This window comes from Mus musculus, chromosome 3 (assembly GCF_000001635.26).
Source record: "Mus musculus strain C57BL/6J chromosome 3, GRCm38.p6 C57BL/6J".
Lineage (NCBI taxonomy): Eukaryota > Metazoa > Chordata > Mammalia > Rodentia > Muridae > Mus > Mus musculus.
The window spans coordinates 132030743-132055050 of NC_000069.6; the positions used below are offsets into that span (position 1 = coordinate 132030743).

The window sequence follows — 24308 nt, forward strand, 5'->3', positions numbered from 1 at the left end:
TTTGTAGACCATCTTTCCTTAAACACTATATGCACGATCATGTACTTACATACATATTCTTTTATACCATATATTGATACACAAACCAAGAGGGTTTATTACCTTATTTAAATATTGCAGTTAAAGTTTGCTTACATTTCTTATTGTACTATGTGGCTTCAGGTGTGTGTGTGTGTGTGTGTGTGTGTATGTGTGTGTGTGTGTGTGTGTGTGTGTGTGTGTGTGTGTGTGTGTATGTATCCCATAGCACATATGTGGATGTCAGAGGACAATTTGCAGGAGTAAGTTGTCTCCCTCTGCTATGAGTGGAGTCCAGGAAGCATATCAAACTCCATGATCAGGTTCAGTAGAAGGCACTTTTACATCCTGACCCATCACCCAGTCCCAAGATTTTTTACACATTGTGAACAAGCTGTTATCTGGTATAGAGACACTGGCATGGAATTTCTCCCTAAATTACTCAGCTCCCTGCTATTGGACCTTTGGGTTGCTTCCTGTTTTCTTTCTATGCTATCGTTAATGTCATTATTTTTATTATTGTTGTTATTCTTATATGCACATTTCTTCCCATGTTTATTCAAGTCAATTCCTGGAAATGGGAATTCGGCTGAGTCCAAGAGTAGACACAGTTACAGCTCAATGCTTGTGCCCATTTGCCTTTAAAAATGTTTTCACAGTGAAGAGTCTCACCAGCAGGAAGTGAGTGGCCAGTTTCCCTAGGTAGCCAATAAAAAGGTATTATTAAAAAATGTGGTCGTTTTACAGTGTGCTATTTCTCTTCTAACTATGCAGTTGTGTTTTACTTTTCTCTAAGGTGTTCACTGCATTTTGCAGATTATAGAAGACAGAGAAAATGGGAGACTTCAGAGTGAGGGGCTCTGGGGAGGCACTGAGGAAGGGAGGCAGGGACAGCAGACATGTCACTTCATTTTCATGTCTGTGTGCATGTATGTGTTTGTGGTATATGTGCATGTGTGTAAACAGGTGTGTGTGTGTTAGTCAGAGAAGGACATCAATTACCTTGCTCAATTAGTATCTGCCTTGTTCTCTTGAGACTGGGGTTCTCACTAACCTGGAGCTAGGCTACTGGCCAGCAAATCCAGCAGTTCTGTTTTGTGTGTAAATGTAGGTTATAAAAGTTGTTAGTCTCTGCCCAACTTCCCCTGGAGTTTTGTGTGTGAGCATGGCCATGCTCAGCTTTTTGGGTAGGTACTGGGGATTCAAACTCCAGTCGTCATGCTTATGTAGCAAATACTCTTACCCACTAAGCCATTTCCCAAATGCAAATTCTGTGCTTTAGAGAGAGGCTTGAGAAAGGGCAAGGAATGTGGAAGCTAGGAGCCTGTGTCTTGGCTCACCCAGGAGAAAACAGTTGATCTGAATTACCTGGAATGATTAAAGCATTCCTCCATCACTCAGTGGATGGCCTGTCCCTGAAAACAGAAGCTGTGTCCCAAGCATCTCAGAGTGCCTTCGAAAGAAGCCTCGAAGGTCCGATCTTATTGGCTTTGAGGACGGAACGGCTAGTAGTATACGCCTGTCAGCTAATCTGATCCTTGGACAGAGTGTGCACTTGGAGGATCTTGTGGTCTTGGTGTGGATGGGAGGACTTGTTCTCAATAAGAACAGAAAACACTGAAGTCAGTATCAGTGGGAAGGGCCTGATCTTTAAATTCCTTCTTAATTGAACTTTGTGTGATTGATGTGCTAAGACCTGTTTCCACTTAGCACACAAATTGGGAAAGGGATACTGTTGATTGATTGAATCTTCTTATAACAATTCAAGGACCTGATTTGGAAGAAAAAAATGAGACAGGAGATGACTGAGTTGATTATAACTTACTATTTCTTGAGAACACAATTCTATACCCAGAACAGTTTTAACTGGAGTAGAAGCCTCTGACTCATGATACTTGCCTTTTTACCTGACTACACACACTTGATTTTTACATCTCCCTCATCTACTTATACGCACTGGTCCATATGGTCAAACCCAGTCCACACACATTCAATTTTACTCATAACTGCCTAGTTCTTGTGAGTCATTCTCACACTAGCTCTCATTGCTGGGATTTATACAAATGAGCAAGACCCAGACAGGATGGAAAGAAGACATCTTCAAATATACATTTTTGCCCCCCCCCCCCCCGCTATTTTCTTTTAGTCATCTTAGAATCTTGCCAAGAGCCTGTGGTGGTTCCTCATGTAATTTAGTTTGGAAGATAGTTATCAAGGGTGTATCAAAATATTTTTACTAATTTATATTGAGATGCATGGTTGCAGGATGGGCAATCCTTCAAATGCCCGATTAAATCTGTTGGGAGTTCTGTGTGCTAAAGCATTTCACATCCTGGGAAAATAAAACCAAATACGTTGTTTTCCTTTGTTCTCCACTCAGCCATGCGAAGTTAAATAGAGCTTTCAAAAGAAGGGGAAAAATGAAAAAAAAATATAAATAAATCCCTCTAAATCAAATTGACCTTCCCTAGGCTTTTCCCCGGGATCTTGGCAGGGACTGAGTTTATAGTCTTCTGTTTTTGGAGCATTCTGTGTGGTCTGCTTCCTGTGGCTGCTCCGTTCTCTGTAATGACAACATTTTCAGAGCACAGTAGCTTAATACACATTAACTCCTAGTCATAGGAAATAAGCTACATTTCACTCAAGGCAAAGGATTCATCCCTGCCTTCGGAGCCTCTAGCTTTATAACTGCTGCTACAGGGGCAGCCACACCCAGGAGGTGAGAATGGGTTTCCCACTTGCTTGCTTGGTTTCCTTGACAACCCTGTTCACAGTCCTGACCTGTCTCCAATCAGCAGGTACTCTTCTGATGCTGGCTACACTGAGAGAAAGAAAAGCAGGCAGCTCAGAGAAAGGGTTTCATTTAGATGAATCCAATGAAAAGACAAAATTTTACTTCTACTTTTCATAGACTGAGTTTTGAGTTTTCAAAAACTCAAAAGGACAGTCTGGGAACTGGGATTAGAATTTAGAGATTTTCCGTTTCACGTTTGATAGAGTCATTCAGCTTTGGAGTTTGATTGTTGTTTTGGTCTTTGGTTCTGATATTTTTGTTAGCTTTTGTTGTTTGTGGTTTGGGTTTTTTTTTCTTTCTTTCTTCTCTTTTCTTGTGCACAGTGCCCTATTCTTGCTTCTGGAAAGAGGGAAATAACTTCACTGTGAACACAAAGCCTAATTTCCTTCACCCTATGATGCTTCGGCATTGTGTAGACTGGGTAGAAGAGCAAAATTTCCCAGGGAAGAGGAAGCAGACAATCGTTCTCAGACTTTCCCAAGCACCCTGGATGCAGAAAGCCTCTGGTGGGAAGGCTTTTCAGCCTCGATATAAGATTTCATTGAGTACATATACACACCAGTATGCAGCACATAATTAATCCCAACAAACCTGCTCTCTGTAACCTTGGAGATTTAAAACTTCTGTTTCCTTAAGCAACACAAATTACTCTCATCTAATTGACCAACCTCTGGTCTCATTCAACTTTCTTATACTTAGAGTATGTGAACTGCCCAATTCTGTCTACTGTGGATTGTTGGAACTATCTTTGTCTATATCCTCGATTGTTAAAATACTGCATTTGATATTGTTTAACACTGGAAATAATTAACTGAGCATTTATTATATCATAGGTAATTTACCATAATCTTTTAAGCTAATACTAATATTGTGGAATAATTTTACCCACTTATAGGATAAGCAGTGGAGACTCATAAAAAAAAACCTTAATTCTCCTTTGCCGTATTAGTAGTAAGTTAAGAAAATTGCAGAGATATGTGTCATGTTAAATTTATATGCTATTATACATGTGTACTATAATCATGGCTCACAATTTTCCAGTTATTGGTGGCATTATCAAACATAATGGTAAAATAGAAACTTTACCATAATTGGACTTAAGTTAGTGAAACTGAATTAAGTAATAACAACTGCCTAGACATATATTCACAGCAACAGGGCATAAAGCAAGAATTTACTGTGTATACATTATAGTGGCAAAGCAGGGCCCAAGAAGGCAATGAGTAAATCTAGGGACAGTAAACAGGTTTCTAGAATAATGTCATCTGAGGCAAGAATAGTGTTTCTCTGGCCTATCAAACACTAAAACACATAACTATTTGTTGGCTTACTGAGGGAAGAGGCGATTTTGCTTCCCTTTATTAATGAGTCAAAGGCTGACCATTCTTGGCTAGTTATCACCTGTCAACCAAAGCCATTTGTCCTGAGAAGGTTGTAGAAATAAACTGTTTGTCTGTATTGTGCTCATCACCTGAAACATGTGTGACCAGAGGTTGAGATGAGTAGGGTAGGTTATTTTCCATTCCAGCATTTCTTGATTGTCTAGAAGATCTCATTTACTAGACTCTAGTGACTGGACTTAAACTATATGCATATTTGTAATGTGGTGGTATCTTTTCCTTTTATCTGAAATATACTCTGGATAGCCTTGCTATGGTGCTAACATAGGTAATAAAAATTTTATCAAGGACAATATTGAGATTAGTGTAAAATGAAAGCACATTATTTTTGTTCCCCTAGCCAACGAAACCAAGGTTTGGAGATGTTACTTCAAGCTCCCTAGACTGGTTGTGGGTGGGTCCAGACTCCTATAGGCCTGGGGTCACCCTGACACTTCCTCATTGCTGAGGTGGCCCCAGTTTCTGCTTTCTGAGCTTCCTAAGTCTCATGGCTGTTAGTTCACTGACTTGGTAATGGGTTTTGCTCTTTCTCAGACCCGTGCCTCACATCACCAAACACTCATGGAATTCTTCAGGATGGGACCAACATTTGTGTTTGCTCATAGTAACCATTGTTTTCTCTCCACTTTGAGATGCTTTCCCTTTCCTGGTAGAGGGTTGTATCGCTTTCCCATATGGCATCTGCAGGGGAGGTCCTCTCTGGACTCTATGGAACTGAATTCCAGCCAAGGTATATGTGTTAGTCATGTTCCTCTGAAAGCCACAGGGCATGGGCTGGGGTGTAGAGTGGTGGGAAACAGGGATACGGGCCTAATGTTCAATGGGGAAGACACACAAGAAAGTCAGTGTTTACAATAGCAAGCCTGGAAGCAAGCCAAATGCCCATTGGAGGGGCAGTGAATACTGATGGCACAGCCACACAATAGAATATTATATAGCTGTCGAATGAATACCTTCCCACCCAGTGCTATGAGTGCAACATAATAATTACTCGTTACGCAGAAAAGTCAGCTTCATTATACACACATTGCAAGATAAAAGTTCCACAATACGAAAGCAATAAAAATTAAAACAGTATTCCAAACATACAAATATAGCTAATAAGGCCATATAAAAAGGAAAAAAAGACAGATGAAATAGAACTTGAGGTTATCATTATCTTGGGTTAGTGTAGTAATGGTAAATAGGTTATATTTAGCTCATGACTTTTATTTGAGTGATGGATTTTAATGTGCTGGTGTGTGTGTGTGTGTGTGTGTGTGTGTGTTACACATCAACCTCTGGAGTTGTTCCTCCAGTGTTACCATTCTTAGTTTTGCAGCAGGGTCTTTTCCTGGTGTATTAGCCTTAGGTGAGCTTGCCAGTGCACACCAAGGTCCTGCCTGTCTCTGTCTCCCTAGTGTTAGGCTTACAGGTGTGAATACAAAGCCTTGTTTGTTATATAGACTTTGGGGATAGATCTCAGGGTCTCATATTTCCATGACAAGCACTTTGCCAACTGAGCTTTCTCCCCAGTCCTATGTGCTTGTCCTTAAAATAACCAGTAAGCTGGTTGCTACATGAAAAAGGTTCAATTTGGATCAAAGGTGAGGTATCATGCACTAAAGATTACAAATCGACTCACTCCGAATGTCTGGAAACTCAACATAACTACACAGATAATGATGGTAGCTGTTTAGGAGAAAAGGGGATCAGAAATACTTAGGGTATGAATTGTGAGAATTAAAGCAAGCTTGGTGTGAAGTATGGTGTTCTAGCTATATATTCAGCTGTGAATAAACCGTCTCCTATCTTCATTTTATTTTGTCAGATGAACTATGATTTAACTTTGGAAATGCATCAATCCATACCCCATTTCTCTTTCAAGACTGAGCCAAGGGCCTCCCAGAACAGGAAAGTTTCAGAGGAAGCCTGTTGGTCACACAGGTCTGAGTGTTCTCTAAAGATATGACTGCAGTGGCTTCCTTACTGGTCTGGTAACAGAAGGTGAAGTTTGGGCAAGCTGGGGCACCAGAACTCTAAGCTGAGGGCTTGATGGACAGACAGACAGCACAGCCTTTTCTATCCAAGGTCTTGCCACACAGATCAAAGTCAAGGAAAGACGGAGATATCCTTACCCTCAATTCACTTTGTAAAAATTATTCCTATCTCTTCCTGTTCACAGAATTACTCCATCCCTACTGGAATATCTGTGACATTCTTCAAATCAATTTAAATTATCACCAAAAGCTAATCAAACATTGACTTCGGGTGGCCACTGCTTTATAGCCTGTGAATATGCTCAGTGAAGATTGCTTCCAGAAATGAAAGAGTTAACGGCGGGGAGAAGAAATACGGATATTTTAGTAATATTTTTCTTGCCTCTATGTTAAGCATGTGATCAATGAGACATTAGCTCACCTTTTCCTTCCTCTCCTCATCTTTCCACTGAGGAAAATCCGTGTTCTGCAGCCAGAAGATAGTGAACACGTGGGATGCTCACCTGTGGCTTCCAGGCTGAGAAACAGGAAGGGAAGGCTAAACGTGGCATTTTTTTTTTCCTTGAACAGAAGACACCTGGAAAAGGGCAGAAGCACTGGCAAATGTTCTACAAGTAGCTTAAGTCTTCCTGTAGCCTGTGTACCGGCTCCTAGTCTCCATGTTCGTGCTATGTTCTCCTTGACTCCCCTTTGGTTCATGCTAGCAAACAAAGGCCCCCTTCCCCTTAAAGGAGCAACGGTTTAATCTGAGAAAAGCCATGGTAAACCACACCCTAGACATTCAGAGTTCTCCCCTGCCTCTTAGCAGTCTAGCAGAGGTGACAATGACTCATGGCAGGCATCTCCCGAGTGCTGGGCAGACCCCAGCCGATCTAGCCAGATGGCCCATCCCAGCCAGCACTGAGTGTTGCAATCACATGAAAAGAAAGCATGCTTTGTGTTAGCAGATTTGAAAACGGATCTTTGTTGTGGAGATAAATATAGAAACGTTATCAGGTTACTAATCTGCCACTGAACTCCGGCCTCAAAGGAAAGTCATAACCGTGCTTGTCATATCTGTCTTCAAAGGCTGTCACAAATATAGCTAATGAATTAGAAAGCACCTGCCTCCACCTTCGCCGCGTTCTCTTTATCTGTTTTCCTTTGTCTTTTGAAAATGATACGTACTCATTTCGCCACAGTTCACGAGGCTCCTGAATGAACAGGAGCTTCCACAGGGAGCTTCCGCATCTCCCTGCCCAACTGTGACCTTGTATTTTCAGTGACCAAAAAGTCATGTTCTGTAGTTGATCGTCATGGTTCTTGGTGGAAAAAAAAATGAGCCTCTGTATTCAAGTAGTTCAAATGATTACAAAGGTGTGAGTCTGTCTTTGTAACCTACACAAAAGCTTACCTTAGTTGCATCAATAATGCACTTCAAATTATTTCTGAAATCTAAAGAATACAAAAATAGTGGATTTTCAATGGTGTATGAATTATTTAACACCATTTAAAATTAGTATTCAAACATTATGGCTTTTATTAATTATCAACTTAGATTTCAGTTCTCTTCCTTTATCTAATTTTTCTTATCTCCATCTCTTCTCCAGAGTGATTCACCGTATTTTCCTGAGTTTTGTAATTTTCTTAAAATTAGACTAGAACTCAATTTTATACTGTTTATTAAGTCCTGACAATATTAGAGGGTAAACTCTTCCTATGTGTTTGAGGAGGAAGTAGTCTCACTTAAGAAGCTATTTGATACGACCATTAAGCACAACCATTTAGGATATAAGAAATTAAATATCATGACTATAAAAATAATATAAAATGTAAGTGTATATAATTTTAAAAATGTATGGATTAGAAATCTTACTTTGGGTGTTATATATAATTTCTACAATTTTGAAGTGGTACCTTATGGGCATTCTTCAATCTCTCTCTCTCTCCCTCTCTCTCTCTCTGTCTCTCTGTCTCTCTCTCTGTCTCTCTGTCTCTGTCTTTCTCTCTGTCTCTCTGTCTCTGTCTCTCTCTGTCTCTGTCTCTCTCTCTCTGTCTGTCTCTCTCTGTCTCTCTGTCTCTCTGTCTCTCTCTCTCTCTCTCTCTCTCTCTGTCTCTGTCTCTCTCTCCTCAGCATTTCACTATGCAGCCTTGGAGAACATTGAACTTGCTATATGGACCATGCTAGACTTCTTGCCTCTGCCTCTAGTATCTCAAGTAAAGGCATGCATTGATATGTCTGGCTCCAGTTACTAATTCATTTTATAGACTAGCTTCAGATTTACCTCACAAAATGAAGACACTAAGAACAGTATGGCTGCTTTCCTTCTTTAATCCTCCATCCTTACCATAAGTTGGTCCTATGGTGGACATCTTATGTCAGTGCCATGAACTAATATGGATATATCATCAAAACTGAGTTTCATATGCTATTAAGTTCCTTGGTTTTCACTGGAAGGCATGTCCATGACAGACTACATGCAATCCCATCATTCCCACCCTGTCTTGTCTGAGATAGTTTCCTATGTCCTTGTTCTGATGATCTTCACAATTTGAGGAACACGGCACAGGTATTTTGTAGAACATGTCCTCAGAGTTTGTCTGATGCTTGCAATGACTAGACCTGGCTTTAGTACTTGGAGAGAGAAAGCCCAGAGGAAATCGGCCATCTCTGTCACTCTATCTGAGGGGAAGATCCAATTGACATGCCTTATGAGTGCTGATGTAGTTTCACTGATGTCCATCTTTGTCAGATTTTTCCTTCACAAAATTCTCTTTTGCCAAACCTCCTCCTACTATTCTACCATCTTTCTCTGGAAAACTCACTCATATGGCCTGGGAGGTGTAGATTGCTACAGGAAGTACCCAGAGGTTTTCTGAATGGAGCGTTCTGTTCTCCTCCTCTTGCTTGACCATTCACGTATGTCAGTCTAGATTCATAGAGAGTATTTACTGTATTACAATCCAGGTATACTCTATTTTCCTGCTCTAATTGTTCTGCTTTTGACTGTTGTGGGTGTTTTTCATTGCTTCTGATGTCCTCCGACATATGCCTTTCATCGCAGCGTGTCTGTTTTTATTTGCACTTTTGACAATTCTTTACACTTCAGTTCTGTTAAGATGTTCAAGGCTCATGTGTATTTTGTGATTTTGCTTAGAACTGCTCCTTTCTCTTAGGTCCTGGCTCAGTTTGGATACATTTATTTGCATTTATTAACTGCGTGGATGCTGTTGATTCTAGGCTGCCCTGGCTGACTAAGCAAGGATATTTTTCTGTGTATACGTGTATGTATAAAGTTAAAACACCAGTTCATATTGAACTTTCCAGTTCTAAATCGTTACCAGATGTGACACTTTTGCTTCCCATGCTCCTCTCTGAACTCTCAAACCAACAGTGAGAAATTTGGCTTCTGCCTTCTACCATGTATTCACCCAGTTGTTCAGTTTCATCATGCATATGTATTAAGGCATGCTACCCCCAATCCCTTGAGAAACAACTCTACTGCCCAGTCTAGCACTTGTATAGATCCTTGATTCATTCAGTCTCCTCATTTCCAATGTTATTTGTATCAGGGTCTTTTTAAAACCACCCTTAGTGAGACTGCCTCATACATTTGTTATGTGGTTAAATTATTTTTGCACATATGCATCTCATTCTGGGATCCCTTGACTCCTAAATGAATTCATTTTAGCTTACATGTATTAAGATTTGCGTTCTGTGTTGTTATTTTCTTTTTCTTTTCTATTCTTTCCTGCTTTTCTCTTTTCTTTCGTTCTTTCTTTCTTTCTTTCTTTCTTTCTTTCTTTCTTTCCTCCTCCTCCTCCTCCTCCTCCTTCTTCCTTCCTTCCTTCCTTCCTTCCTTCCTTCCTTCCTTCCTTCCTTCCTTCCTTCCTTCCCTCCTTCCTTCCTTTTCTTTCTTTCACAAATGCAGAAAGTGTATATCCAAAGCTATCATATCTGTTGTCATGGTTTCACTGCCCTGAAACATCTCTTTTCACTTCATTTTCTTAATGTTCCCCCCTTCCTCTAGATCCCATAAACAGTGATCTATTTGCCACCTCTATAGCTTCAGCCTTTCAGAACATCACCTAATTGATATCATATGGTATATCACTTTTCAGACTCTATTTCACTTAGCAATATGCCTTTAATATTCACTCATATTTTCCTAGGGCTTGATAGCTTATTTTGTTTTATTTCAGAACAATACACCATTATAAAGATATTATCAAAGTTTATTATGCATTTGCCAATGAAAGGAATCTTGGCCTAGGTTAGGTTTTGACAATTATCAGTAAAGGTACTGTAAATATTAGCATACAGACTTTTTTGTTATCATATACTTTCAAATTAGTTGGGCACATACCCATGAGAGTGATTTCTGGGTCATGTGAGGCATATAGTGACTGATCTCAGGTATGATTTCTTATGCTTGTTTTTCATCTCTGTATTTTCTGTGCTAAAGTATTGGTTCAGATCATTGGATATTTGGCTCATTTACTAACTGAACTTTAGTTTTCTTGTTGTCGAGTGTGAAAAGATATTTTTTGGATATTTTGGAGAAGAGTCTTTATCAGACACACGCTGTAGCTCATCTTTTCTTTTCTTAGTTGTGTCTTTATAAAATGAATTTTAATTATCTGGAAAGTTTAACTTGTTAGTATTTTATTTTATTTTTTCTTTCACAGATAATGCTTTTGGAGTTCTCATTAAAAGTCTTTTTACTAAGCCCAAAGATATCTAGTCTTTCCTCTATATTTACTTATAGAAAGAAGATTTATAGTTTTGCTTTTGACATTTAGGTTTTTGCTCCATCATTTTACAAAAGATCTGTTCTTAATTAAAATTAGATTCCTGTATGTGGATATCAAATCTCCCAGCATTACTTGCTGAAACAATGAACATTTATTGATTGAACTGACATTTTGTCAGAAACGAGTTTTCTCTATTTGTGGGAGGTCTATTTTTATCCTATTTTCTTGATCTCTGCATTCACTCTCTGTCCTAACTACCATAGCTTTATAATAAGTCTTGAAACAGATGGTGTCTGCACTCTGAGTCTGCTCTTCCTCAGCCTTGGGTTGACTGTTTTCGCTAGTTTGTATTTTCATGCAGACTTTACAACTAGCTTATCGATGTGTGCAAGTTTCCTTGAGTTTCAGTAGGATTATGTAGAATCTGTGGATTAAATGGTGAATAAATTTTATTTTAATAATATTCCAGTGAGTGAACACACACAATATTTCCATCTGGTTAGAGTTATTTGATAATGCTCATCAGATTTTTAAATCAATTTCTACATGTTTTATATATATATATATATATATATATATATATATATATATATATATACACATACACACACACACACACAAACACACATATATATAGTGTTAGGCAGATGACCAAATAGTTCTATTTTTTAATTCATTGTAATTATCTTTAATTCCATTTCAATTTATTTATGGGTGCCTATACTCACTTTTTTCATTTTTGGTCAATTATTTCTAATATTATATATGAATAATCATATTATCTGCAATAAAGAATTTGATTTCTCCCTTCATATACCTTTAAACTTCATTTAAATTATTTTTCTTAGAGTATAAGACTAGAGATTTTCTAGTATGATGTTGAATAGAAATGGTAAGAGAAGATGTTCTTCCTTTTTTCCCAATGTTAGAGAATATGAGTCTGGTTTCTCATATTAAGAATTACACAGAAGTGGATGCTCACAGTCAGCTATTGGATGGGTCACACAGCCCCCAATGGAGGAGCTAGAGAAAGTACCCAAGGAGCTAAAGGGAACTGCAACCCTATATGTGGAACAACAATATGAACTAACCAGTACCCCAGAGCTTGTCTCTAGCTGCATATGTATCAAAAGATGGCCTAGTCAGCCATCACTGGAAAGAGAGGCCCTTTGGACTTGCAAACTTTATATGCCCCAGTACAGGGGAACGCCAGGGCCAAAAAGGGGGAGTGGGTGGGTAGGGGATTGGGGGGGTGGGTATGGGGGACTTTTGAGATAGCATTGGAAATGTAAACGAGGAAAATACCTAATTTAAAAAAAAAGTAAAATAAAATCTCTTGAAAAAATGAAAAAAAAATTACACTAGTGAAACTGCCTTCTAAATTCATATCTCTTCATTTATAGATTAGCGTAGCTCTCAGCCCTCATTAAAGAAGTTTCCTTGTACAGTAGTTGGAAGTCAGCCTAGAAACTCACAGCTGGTTGAAGAGCAGAGAATAAATACTTGTGGAGTGTGCATCTGTGTAAATGAGACATTGACATCCTACCCTTTCCCTCAATGCCTAGGGATCATAGAAAAAGAAAGGTTGGAAAGATTGTAAGTCAGAGGTCAGCCGGGACTGGGACAAACAGGGTCTTCTGGAGAAGACAGTACTTATGAATTCACAACAACTTTAGTTGCTTGCAAAATGCCTGCAGGAGTTCAAGCCAATCAACATGCCAGCATGGAGGAGGGAGGAACACATGAACACCCACCTGTAGCTGAGAAGCTATTGACTGTTGAAGGTTGGTAGAGAGAGTCAGTTTTCTTTAGGTTTATGGCCCCTGGAAGGACTATGTCCTAGTGGATGGCATCATTATCGAGAATAAAGAGCCAGACTTCACTTTCCAAACTTGGCTTGACAATAACATCAGCATTTAAGGCAAAGTTTAAAAGACCTACAAGTAGCTGAGCAGTGAGTGGTGGCCCACACCTTTGATCCCAACACTCAGGAGACAGAGGTAGGCAAATCTCTGTAAGTTTGAGGCCACCTGGTCTATGGAGATAGTTTCAGGGCAGCCAGTACTACACAAAGAAACTCTTTCTTAGAAAACAGAACAAAACAAACCCACAAGTATATATGGATAAGGTCTATGGATTATAAGTGAGTCAACTGAAACATATTTTTACACATTAAAGTACAATGCTATTGTTTCTAAACCATGTTACAGAAAGCATACTTTCTTTACATCTTAATTTTTATAAGAAAATGGAAATAATACCACTTCCTAGTATTAACCTTTAAAAAGGAGTTTATTTAAAACACCAGAAGTAGCAGTAAATGCATTTTAGTTACACCTCTTGTAGGCTGAGTTGGGAAAAAATAAAACATATCACAATGACAGCATATACATAGCTGCTATTTTATGTTTATCATGAGTGTATTGATGATTACAGCTGACTTAGGAAAGTCTTTGTTTGAGACAGAGATGTGCACGCAACCATGTTGCTTACTGCTGGTGGGATCAAGACCATGAAGAAATAAAGAAGTATAACTGGGTAATCTGGGATAGACTAGTTACTTATTTGTACGACAGTTGGAGTCATGATCAAGGCAGCTTCCTCTGACTTTTGGAGAGACTTGTGGGAGGATTCAACAATAACCCTGTAAGAATAAATATTCCCAGGTCAGTAGTAGGGAATCTAGGCAGTCAAGAAGAGGATCCACAGTGCTTGCTTTCTGTCAATTCAAAGCAAGTTTCATGCCAACAAGTTTAAAATATTAATTCTACACAAGTAGGTGTGACGAAGTCTCTTAGATCAGAGATTAGAGCAAAGTTCTGATTTATATTTACCCAATAGTTGGTTGCATAAGCCTAACAGAATTTTTACAGCCTGAAGGAAAATTGATGTTTCAGACTCTGAGAGCCCCAACGATTCAGGTTAGTTGATTCTGTTGGTCTTCCTGCGGAGTCCCTATCCCTTTAGGGACTACAATCTTTCCTCCTATTTTTCCATAAGAGTCTCCAAGCTCCATCCACTGTTTGGCTGTGGGTATCTACATCCGTCTGAGTCAGTTGCTAGGTGGATCCTCTCAGAGGATAGCTATGCTAGACTCCTGTCTGCAAGCATAACAGAATATCATTAATAGTGTCAGAGATTAGTGCTTGCCCATGGGATGGGTCTCAGATTATTGGTTGGCCGTTCCTTCAGTCTCTGCTTCATCTCTAATCCCTGCATTTCTTGTAGACAGGATACGTTTTGGATTGAAAGTTTTGTGGGTGGGTTGGTGTTCCTATCACACCTTTCAGGTTCCTGCCTGGCCATAAGAGTCACCTACTGTAGGCTCCATATTTCCAGTTCTATGAGTCACAACTAAGGACATCCCCTTTGATTCTTGAGTGCCTCCTTGTCCCATTCTGGAGATCCCCCCCAGACCCCTAATTCCTGTCCATTGCAGATTTCCATTCATTCTCATGGTCATCTGGCCATTCCCCCTGCCTCTCTCCACACCCAACCCCACCCCCTGCCACTTCCCCCCCCCATTCCCTCTTTCACTCTGTTCTCTCCCTCATCTGCCTTCCAGGACCATTCCATTTGCCCTTCCAAGTGAACCTCAAGCATCTTTGTTTGTGCTCTCTTTCCTGTCGAGCCTCCTTGGGTCTGTGGAATATAGCATGGGTATCCTATATTTTGTGGCTAATATCCACTTATAAATGAATATATACTGTGCATGTCCTTTGGGGCCATTTTTTTTCTTTTCTCTCCTTGTCTTAGTTAGGGTTTCTATTGCTGTGTAGATACACCATGACCAAAACAACTCTTATAAAGAAAAGAATTTAGTTGGAGTTGGCTTACAGTATAGCAGTTTAGTCCATTATCATCACGCTGTAAATCTGATAAACAGACATAGTGCAGGAGAGATAGCTGAGAGTCTTTATCTGTAGGTACCAGGAAGAAAGAGAGTGTCATTGGGTCTGGCTAGAGCATCTGAAACCTCAAAGCCTACCCCTAGTGACATACTTCCTTCAACAAAGCCATATCTATTTCAGCCAGGCCAGACCTCCTAATAGTACCACTCCCTATTAGTCTACCATACCACTTAATCTTGTTTGCTTTTGGTAAATAACTTAATTCCCATTCTTCAGAAGATTCCTTTGAGAAACTTTTTTTTTAAGATATTTTCTTTATATACATTTCAAATGCTATCCTGAAAGTTCCCTATACCCTCCCTCTGCCCTGCTCCCCCACCCACCCACTCCTGCTTCTCAGCTCTGGCATTCCCCTGTACTGGGGCATATAAAGTTTGCAAAACCAAGGGCCCTCTCTTCCCAGTGATGGCTGACTAGGCCATCTTCTGCTACATATGCAGCTAGAGGTATGAGCTCTGGGGGTACTGGTTAGTTCATATTGTTCCACCTATAGGGTTGCAGACCCCTTCAGCTCCTTGGGTGCTTTCTCTAGCTTCTCCATTGGGGGCCCTGTGTTCCATTTTATAGATGACTGTGAACATCCACTTCTGCATTTGCCAGGCACTGGCATATGAAATTCTTGGACAAATGGATGTATCTGGAGGATATCATCCTTAGTGAGGTAACCCAATCACAAAAGAAGTCATTAGATATGCACTCACTGATAAGTGGATATTAGCCCAGAAACATAGAACACCCAAGATACAATTTACAAAACACAAGAAAATCAAGAAGTGGGAAGACCAATGGGTGAATACTTCATTCCTCCTTAGAACAGGAAACAAAATACCCATGGAAGGAGTTACAGAGACAAAGTTTGGAGCTAAGACAGAAGGATGGACTATCCAGAGAATACCCCCATCTGGGGATACATTTCATAATCAGCCACCAAACCCAAACACTATTGCATATGCCAGAAAGATTTTGCTGAAGGGACCCTTTGAGAAACTTAACAAACTATTGGAAGGGTTTTGTGATATCAAACATCCTTAACATGGGCTGAGATAAGTAAATGGCTGGATAAGTAAATCAGAATCATATACTCACACATGCTGGCATAAAATGGACTATGGTGACAGGGTCAGTAGACAATAATGTGATGGAAATTTCAGGGAGAGGCCAAGATAAAATGGCTGTGAAAACTGCAGGCTCTAATGTGAACTCTAAAATGTTTTAATATTCATAGAGCACAAACTTGCCCCTTACACCAATATAACTATCCAAAAGAGTATCTAGAAGCATGATTTTATGACACCAGCCATCAGGAAAAGTTAAACAGTATAGATGCACAAAGCAAAGGAGTTTCTTGGGAAGAAACACTGAGAAGCAAGACACAGAAATGAAGCTTATAGGTGAAGAACATGGAAAGCTCTCCACCGATGCCACACCTGGCATATGGTACCAAAGTCTTTTGTGACACGGCACCCAAAGAGATGTTTTGTAAAGAAATACATCGAAGTCATGAGAATGCTTGGGTACTTTCATATGTGCTGCGTACAAATCCTTCTATTCAGCACATGAGGTACTAATGCTCATATCCATCCAGAAGAGAAACCTAGTGGAGAAGAGAGGGTTTAGAACCTTCATCCCTAATTCAAAATCCTTGACCTTTAATATCTCCTGCTACAACAAGGCTAGCTATTTGGTAAAAATTACCAAAAATCAAAGCCATGGGGATATGAATAAATATCTGATTAGAAACTCTGTCTTGCCAGGCCTCTAGGACAATGAGAAGGGCAATTTCAGAATCAATGAAATGAGGTTTTGAGATGTTCTGTTTTAGGATTTATTCTATTTCTAGGTTTGCTAACTTTATTTGGAAGACAAATACTGTTCTCACAAAAGATTTTGTTGTGTTTTCTAAAATGATATATTCAAATGTATGAAAATATGCTACAAAACGTCTTACTTTCTATTCTATAGTCTCTAAAAAAACCCTCTTATATGAGATAGAGACTGTCAAACCTCTCTTTCCCACCCACCATGGTTCTGTTGACACCAACAAAATGATCTTTTACTCTTATGGTCACAGGAATGAAGATTCAATGTAGACATTTTTAAAAACATTTTTTTAATTTATTATTTTCTTTATATACATTTCAAATGCTATTCCGAAAGTTTCCTATATGCTCCCCCACCCTGCTCCCCTACCCACCCACTCCAACTTCTTGGCCCTGGCATTCCCCTGTACTGGAGCATATAGAGTTTGCAAGACCAAGGGGCCTCTCTTACCAATGATGGCTGACTAGGCCATCTTCTGCTACATATGCAGCTAGAGACATGAGCTCTGGGGGTACTGGTTAGTTCGTATTGTTGTTCCACCTATAGGGTTGCAGACCCCTTTAGCTCCTTGGGTACTTTCTCTAGCTCCTCCATTGGGGGCCTTGTGTGTTCCATCCAATAGCTGACTGTGAGCATCCACTTCTGTGTTTGCCAGGCACCGGCATAGCCTCACAAGAGACAGCTATATCAAGGTCCTTTCAGCAAAATTTTGCTGGCATATGCAATGGTGTCTGCGTTTGGAGGCTAATTATGGGATGGATCCTCGGGTGTAGCAGTCTCTAAATGGTTCTTCCTTTCATCTCAGCTCCAGCCTTATTTATAATAGCCAGAAGCTGGAAAGAACCCAGATGCCCCTCAACAGAGGAATGGATACGGAAAATGTGGTACATTTACACAATAGAGTACTACTCAGCTATTAAAAACAATGAATTTATGAAATTCTTAGGCAAATGGATGGATCTGGAGGGTATCATCCTGAGTGAGGTAACCCAATCACAAAAGAACTCACATGATATGTATTCACTGATAAGTGGATATTAGCCCAGAAACTTAGAATACCCAAGATACAATTTGCAAAACACATGAAACTCAAGAAGAACGAAGACCAAAGTGTGGACACTTTGCCCCTTCTTAGAATTGGGAACAAAACTCCCATGGAAGGAGTTACAGAGACATTTTTTTAAAAAAAATTATCTGCATTGGTTGGTTAGTTGATTCAGAGATAGAAAGGGGGTCAAAGGCAAGCCAGTCAGTATTCTTCACTTAGACTCCTTGTCTTGCATCTTGACCATTCGGTCCTTACCACAGCTAAAGCATCTCTAAGCATTTAAATTCTTTGCCCACTTTAATACATCTTAGGCTGACTATCATGATCTTCAGCATGTGTCCACCATTTGTTTTCAGTATGCTAGACACAAACACATACACATACACACACACACACACACACACACACACACACACACACACACACACAAAGAAATGTAGTTTTTTTTTTCCCTACCTAGAAATTCAAAATAATGTGACTAAATTCAAGAGTGGACATAAGTCAAGATATTTCAAGTAAGAGGGTAAAGACAGTAAAAGTAAGAAGTGGCCTTGGGCAGCTTAAACTGGACTCAGTGTGTTATTTCTTTCAAGAATAGAAATAAAGGCTGGGGTGAGGCCTATTAGGGAGCTGGGGTCAGAGGAGCTGTGTTGGGAGCCGCCCCCACATTCGCCGTCACAAGATGGCGCTGACATCCTGTGTTCTAAGTGGTAAACAAATAATCTGCGCATGTGCCAAGGGTATTTTATGACTACTTGTACTCTACCTTTCCCGTGAACGTCAGCTCGGCCATGGGCTGCAGCCAATCAGGGAGTGATGCGTCCTAGGCGAAATATAACTCTCCTAAATAGGGAAGGGGTTTCGGTTTCATTATTGAAGGGGCTTTCGTTTTTGGGGCTGGGCGCTGGGCGCTTGCCCTCCTGGCTCCCAAAGATGTAAGCAATAAAGTTTTGCCGCAGAAGATTTTGGTCTGTTGCGTCTTTCCTGGCCGGGCGTGAGAACTCGATTAAGAGAGCTGGAGTGGATATGACAAATATTTAGTCTATAATGTATGAAATTGTCAGAGAATAACTTCAAAATATTCTTACATGTAAGAATAAAAATAATTAAGATAAATAAAAGAAACACAACTAATAAAATAACACAAATAGAGTAATATCTTAAAAGCTAGTATATCTCTACTCTAGAACTTTTTAATAATTAATACATGAAATGTGAAGCATATGAGAGGCTTTTTACATATTCATAGTAAATCATAGAAATACTCCCAACTTTCATTTTATAGTTATTCATCCTTTCTGCTGTTACTGTGTATGTCCCATTTGGTGCCATTTATTAAGCATGCTTAAAAGAGAATGCTTATATGATTTTCACTATTAAATACCCATAATTTAAGCCAAATATCAACAATATCTAAAATCTGACAGAAGAGTCTCCCCAGCTTATATGATAAAATGCTGTTCTTTAATGCTCTTATGGTGAGACTCAGGCAAGGTGGTTAGAATGAGAATGCTCATGCATTTTAATACTTGGTCCCAAGTTGATGGAACTATTTGGGAAGGATTAGGAGGTGTTTTCTTGTTGGAAGTGGTATGGACCCAGGGGTGGGATTTGAGATTTTGAAAGACTTTGATCATCTCTGTGACTCTTTCTGCCTCTTGGTTCCATCACAATATGTCTTAGCTACTCCTCCAGAGCCATGCCTCCCTACCTGCCTTCTACTATGCGAATGGACTAACTCTATAAAACTGTAAGCCCCAAATAAACGTTCCCCTTTCTAGCTGTGCTGTCCATGGCGTTTTCTCACAGTGTTTTAGTTAGGGTTTCTATTGGTGTGATGAAACACTATGAGTAAAAAGCAAGTTTGGAGGGAAAGGGGTTATTTGGCTTATACTTCCAGATCATAGTCCATCATTGGAAAAAGTCAGGACAGGAACTCAAGCAGAGCTAGAACCAGGAGGTGATGCAGAGGCCATGGAGGGATGCTGCTTACTGGCTTGCTCAGTCTTTTTCCTTATCGAACCCAGGACCACCATCAATAAGCTGGACCATTCCCCATTGATCAATAATTGAGAAAATGCCTTACAGCTGGATCTCGTGGAGACTTTTCCTCAACAGATTCCTGCCTCTTTGATGACTCTTGCTTATGTCAAGTTGATATACAAAACCAGCTAGTACACATAGTTGTAGGCTGAGATTTCTTTTTAAACTTACTTTTTTTGGGGGGGGGGGTTCGAGACAGAGTTTTTCTGTATAGCTCTGGCTGTCCTGGAACTCACTTTATAGATCAGGCTGGCCTCGAACTCAGAAATCTGCATGCCTCTGCCTCCTGAGTGCTGGGATTAAAGGCATGCACCACCACGCCTGGCTCTTAAACTTACTTTTAATATGGGTCCTGAAATGTTTTGAACCTCCTCTAGCCACTGTCCAAAGGTAGGGGAGAAAAGATGGTAGATAGGACAAGGGGTTGTGGACCTGATTAGAAGTAGTTCCTTGGGGGTGATTCCAAATTCAGTTTGTCAGGATACCAGCAGTCCAGTTCAGTAGTCTCAGGATGCCAAACATGAATCAACAGCAGTGGCAAGATCCAGCAGAAACCACCCGTACTCTGCTGAATCAGCGCAAGTCAGTGGAAACAACCAGGAGCAGCTGGGCTGCCAGGAGACGTTCTCTGCTGTGCCCCTCTCAGGGAAGGGGAGTTCAGTAAAGATAAAGTCTCGAGACCAACAAAGCATTGCAAAGCTAGCTATGCAAGCACACACTCACTGTCCTCGAGTCATATTTAAACTTTCTCCTCCAAACCACACGTCCTCCCGCAGATCTTGCCTCAGCAAAACCACACATAAGTCAGCCACAGCAAAACATCATGCATGTGAGCCTGTATCACCTGACATGCCCAGAAACTTCCACTTCACACACAGTAGAAAAGTAACTCAGACATCAGGCATGCTTGAATCTGCATTGAATCATGCCCGGGTGTATTGTGAACAGTAAAAATATCCCATAAAGTAGCTGCTCAAGTAGTAATTTCATAGTTTTTATTTATTTCGTTTAATTTTATTTAATACTATTGTGTGCATGTGTGTATGATGTAGGGCATGAATTTCATAGAACATATCTGGCAAGAGACAATCCAGGAGAATTGGTTCTCTCTTTCTGTCTTTACATAGGTTTGGGGGTCTGGAAATCAAACTCAGGTTACAAGGCTTTCATGATAAATACCTTTACTGGCTGTCTCCTCTCATTTGCCTATCAAACAGCAGTTTTTAAAACTGAAAGTCACATCATAATAAAAGTCAAAGATATATCAACTCGATATTTACAGCTGATTAATGATAGTAGAAGTATACGAACCAATTTGTTTTCTGTAATTAAAATATTATGCTTCTACCAAAATAGAAAACCTTGTATATCTAGTAAAACACCATAATCCATCTCATATCATAGTCTAGAATCTGAGCTAAGGTATTTCTGGATTCTTCAGGGCTACACAATATTAGGTATGTGCAGTGCAGTGTATTTTCAGCATTTAGAACCAAGACTGCAATGAAATCATGTGACCCTGCATAGTTGACTACTGCCAGATACATTTCAACTTCATGTTTGGTTCCGATTTAAGCTTTGGTTGGTACACATTTTGAAATGTTGTCAAGTTTTTCTCGTCATTTAACGTGCAGTCACATGATCCCATATGGTGTCCAATCCCCAGTTTACCAAGTGGTGCTTTGTGGTTTGATAACCTTGCTATGGGGAGTGCAATGCTGCTGCTTATGTTCCAGCCTGGCATGGTGTAAGAAGTGACCCTGAAACGCACTTTTGGTGAAAGAGAACTAAGTGTCCTTAGATGACGCCTTAGTTAGGGTTTTACTGCTGTGAACAGACACCATGACTGAGGCACGTCTTATAAAGGACAACATTTAACTGAGGCTGGCTTACACGGTCAAAGGTTCAACTCAGTATCGTCAAGGTGGGAGCATGGCAGCATCCAGGCAGGCATGGTGCAGGCAGAGCTGAGAGTTCTACATCTTCATCTGAAGGCCGCTAGGGCAACTGGCTTCCAGGCAGCTAGGATGAGCATCTTAAAATCCACACACATACTGACACGCCTACTCTAACAAGGTCACACCTCCTAATAGTGCCACTTCCTGGGCCAAGCATATACAAACCATCACAGGTGATAAAGGTCCAAGGAAATGTTTACTTTCCACATCTTAAAAAGAAACAAAGAAAATCCACCACAGACTTTCTCTCTGTTGCAGGTGACAACCCGCGTGCAGCTCGTTCCTGGAGATTCAGAAAGCACTTTGAAACCACAAGGTGATTCACCCAAGGGGAAAAGACCATCAGAAAAGGATGGCATGTTGAAGAAGGAAAACCTGGGGCATATGATGTTTTGTTGACCAGATGAACTCATTCAAAGAAATTAACACTTCCTTTCCTTTCATCTCCAAAGTTTCTGCAAGAAAATATGACCTTTAATTTGAAAGCATTTAAAAATGTAAATATTTGTCTATGAAAGGCACATGTTCTGAGGCCCTCAGAGATGTTCTTGCTAACACTCACTTAGACACAGTCAGCAGAATATAAAATTTCTTATTAAGATGCAAAGTGTTAAGAAGTTTATGAGATTTGAGGGGAGGCAGGGCCATAAGCTGGAGTGTGGGATGTGTCTCCTAAAGCAGGGTGCTAGAGACTAGTTATTTTTTTTTTTTTGACCATATGCTTTAGAACAGCTGTGTAGAGAAATCAAATAAGGCCAGCGGACAGGTCTGGGAATGCAGATATGAGAGAAATAAATGGAATCTCACCTGCGAAGGTAGATAACAATGACATCTGACATTGTAGTCTATACTTTGAGAGGAAAAAGCAAGCATCTCTCTTGATAGTACTTATCTAGGACTTGTCCACAAATAGGCTAGGTGTTTTAATTTCCTGTACACTCTTGAAATTAGCATAAAAATGGTCCCAAGCTACTTATACATTTAGAACACCTGGTTAAAGCCAAAACCCAATGTCCCGGGAGGTATTTACCCTCAACCCAGATGGTACTTCCCGAGATAAAGTCTCACACAACATGAGGTCACAATCTAAAATTATAATGAACACAAGAATCCAATTTACTACAAAATAGCAGATGTCACAAAGAACAATGTTTGATCCTCAGAATGCCAAGCTTGTTAGACTTCGATTACAGAGAGCACAAGATATAAGTGAATAATGGAAGATATGAAAGAAAAACCCCTATTACATCAACTTGCTAGTAGGAATGGGTGAGAGAAGAACTTAAATTCTGGATATATATTGAAGACAGATTTAAATGGTTGGAGAAGTTGGGACAGAAAAGAGAGTTCACATTTCAGACATGGTTTTGTTCAGAACAAATAGAGATCAAGAACAAATACACATTGATGAAAATTATTAGAAATAAACACGATAGATTGCTCTGTTTATTAGGAAGACGGGAGTACTCTAAGCTTATATGTTCTTACTAACAGAGACTGAATATTGGGTAAAGCTGAGGATCACCAGATGTTATAGGAATTTTTACCATGAGAGAGGACAATTTTTAAAGAAATCTATTCTAGTTACTGAGAGAGCAGAGAAGGAAAAATGAAAATGTTCATTACCCCAATGGCATAGCATCATGATTAACAACTACAACAACAACAAAAACAACAACAACAACAACAAACCCCTGTCTCTCCTAATGGATAAGAGCAAATCATAAACCAGGAGGAATTGAAAAAAGATTTAAAAGGTAGCATTAAAGCATCAGTTCCAAAAATCTTTATTCAAGGTAAACAAACAAACAACCCTACCTACCTTTCAGAAAGGTAGCTACCCAGCTTTAAAAGTTACATGCTTTATCATAACTTCTCTCTGTACACAGCTGCATAGGTTTTCTATATTCCTTATTTAGAAGAAATCCTAGTTCTCTTTGGAGGAAAATACAAGGCAATCTGTGACATCTGATTTCAGGACGGCTGCCCTCACCTCTCAGAGATGCTCACTCCTATGCCCATCCACACCCTCCCTCAGATGCCTTCCTTGCCTCACAGTGAAAGTCAGGGTGAGTCTAAGGGTGGAGGTGGGGGGAACACAAACTTGAAGATTGAACATTTGCTCTTGATTAGAAGAATGTGTCGTATTTGTGTGGGGCAGAGAGGAGGGGAATGGTGGGCTCTTGCATGATCTATTAATAAGAACCAGTTTAAACAGCAGCTTATGAAAGCAAGGCTAATTCCAAAGCCAAAAGCCCCACATTCTTAACTTTCCCACTAACTTTGGACCCAGTCTCTGCAGAGTCAGTCCCAGAACTGGAACATGATTCTTTGAAGGCAAAGCCAACATTTAGAAATCTGAAATTGAGCTCAGGGCACAGCATAGGGTGGCCATTCAGGATGTTATTTAACACCGTTAGACAGGATGTCAATCTGTTTGATATCTTTATTTGTTTCATGTGCTTGTGAAGAAAGCATTTATGGGCATTTTTTTGCTTTACATGTATTTTGTTACAGGGTATTTATTTTCAATTGTCAGGGAATCTTAAAGTCCCCTGCCTCCAGAAGATAGGGTATTTACCCAACAATTTTTGGATCTTGG

General features: G+C 39.9%; 1 long non-coding RNA gene across 4 annotated transcripts in view; it reads left to right on the forward strand.

The window, feature by feature from the left end:
• Positions 1 to 24308, forward strand: part of Gm29949 — a 50806-nt gene that overhangs the window by 23397 nt on the left and 3101 nt on the right. For 3 of the 4 annotated variants that reach the window (XR_376087.2, XR_376091.2, XR_003954557.1), the window contains 2 exons: positions 21965 to 22022; positions 23685 to 23775. This is a non-coding gene — a long non-coding RNA (predicted gene, 29949). Of the gene's footprint in view, positions 1 to 6376; positions 7785 to 21964; positions 22023 to 23684; positions 23776 to 24308 lie in introns of those variants that run through there. The other variant, XR_867644.3, reaches the window with a different exon arrangement.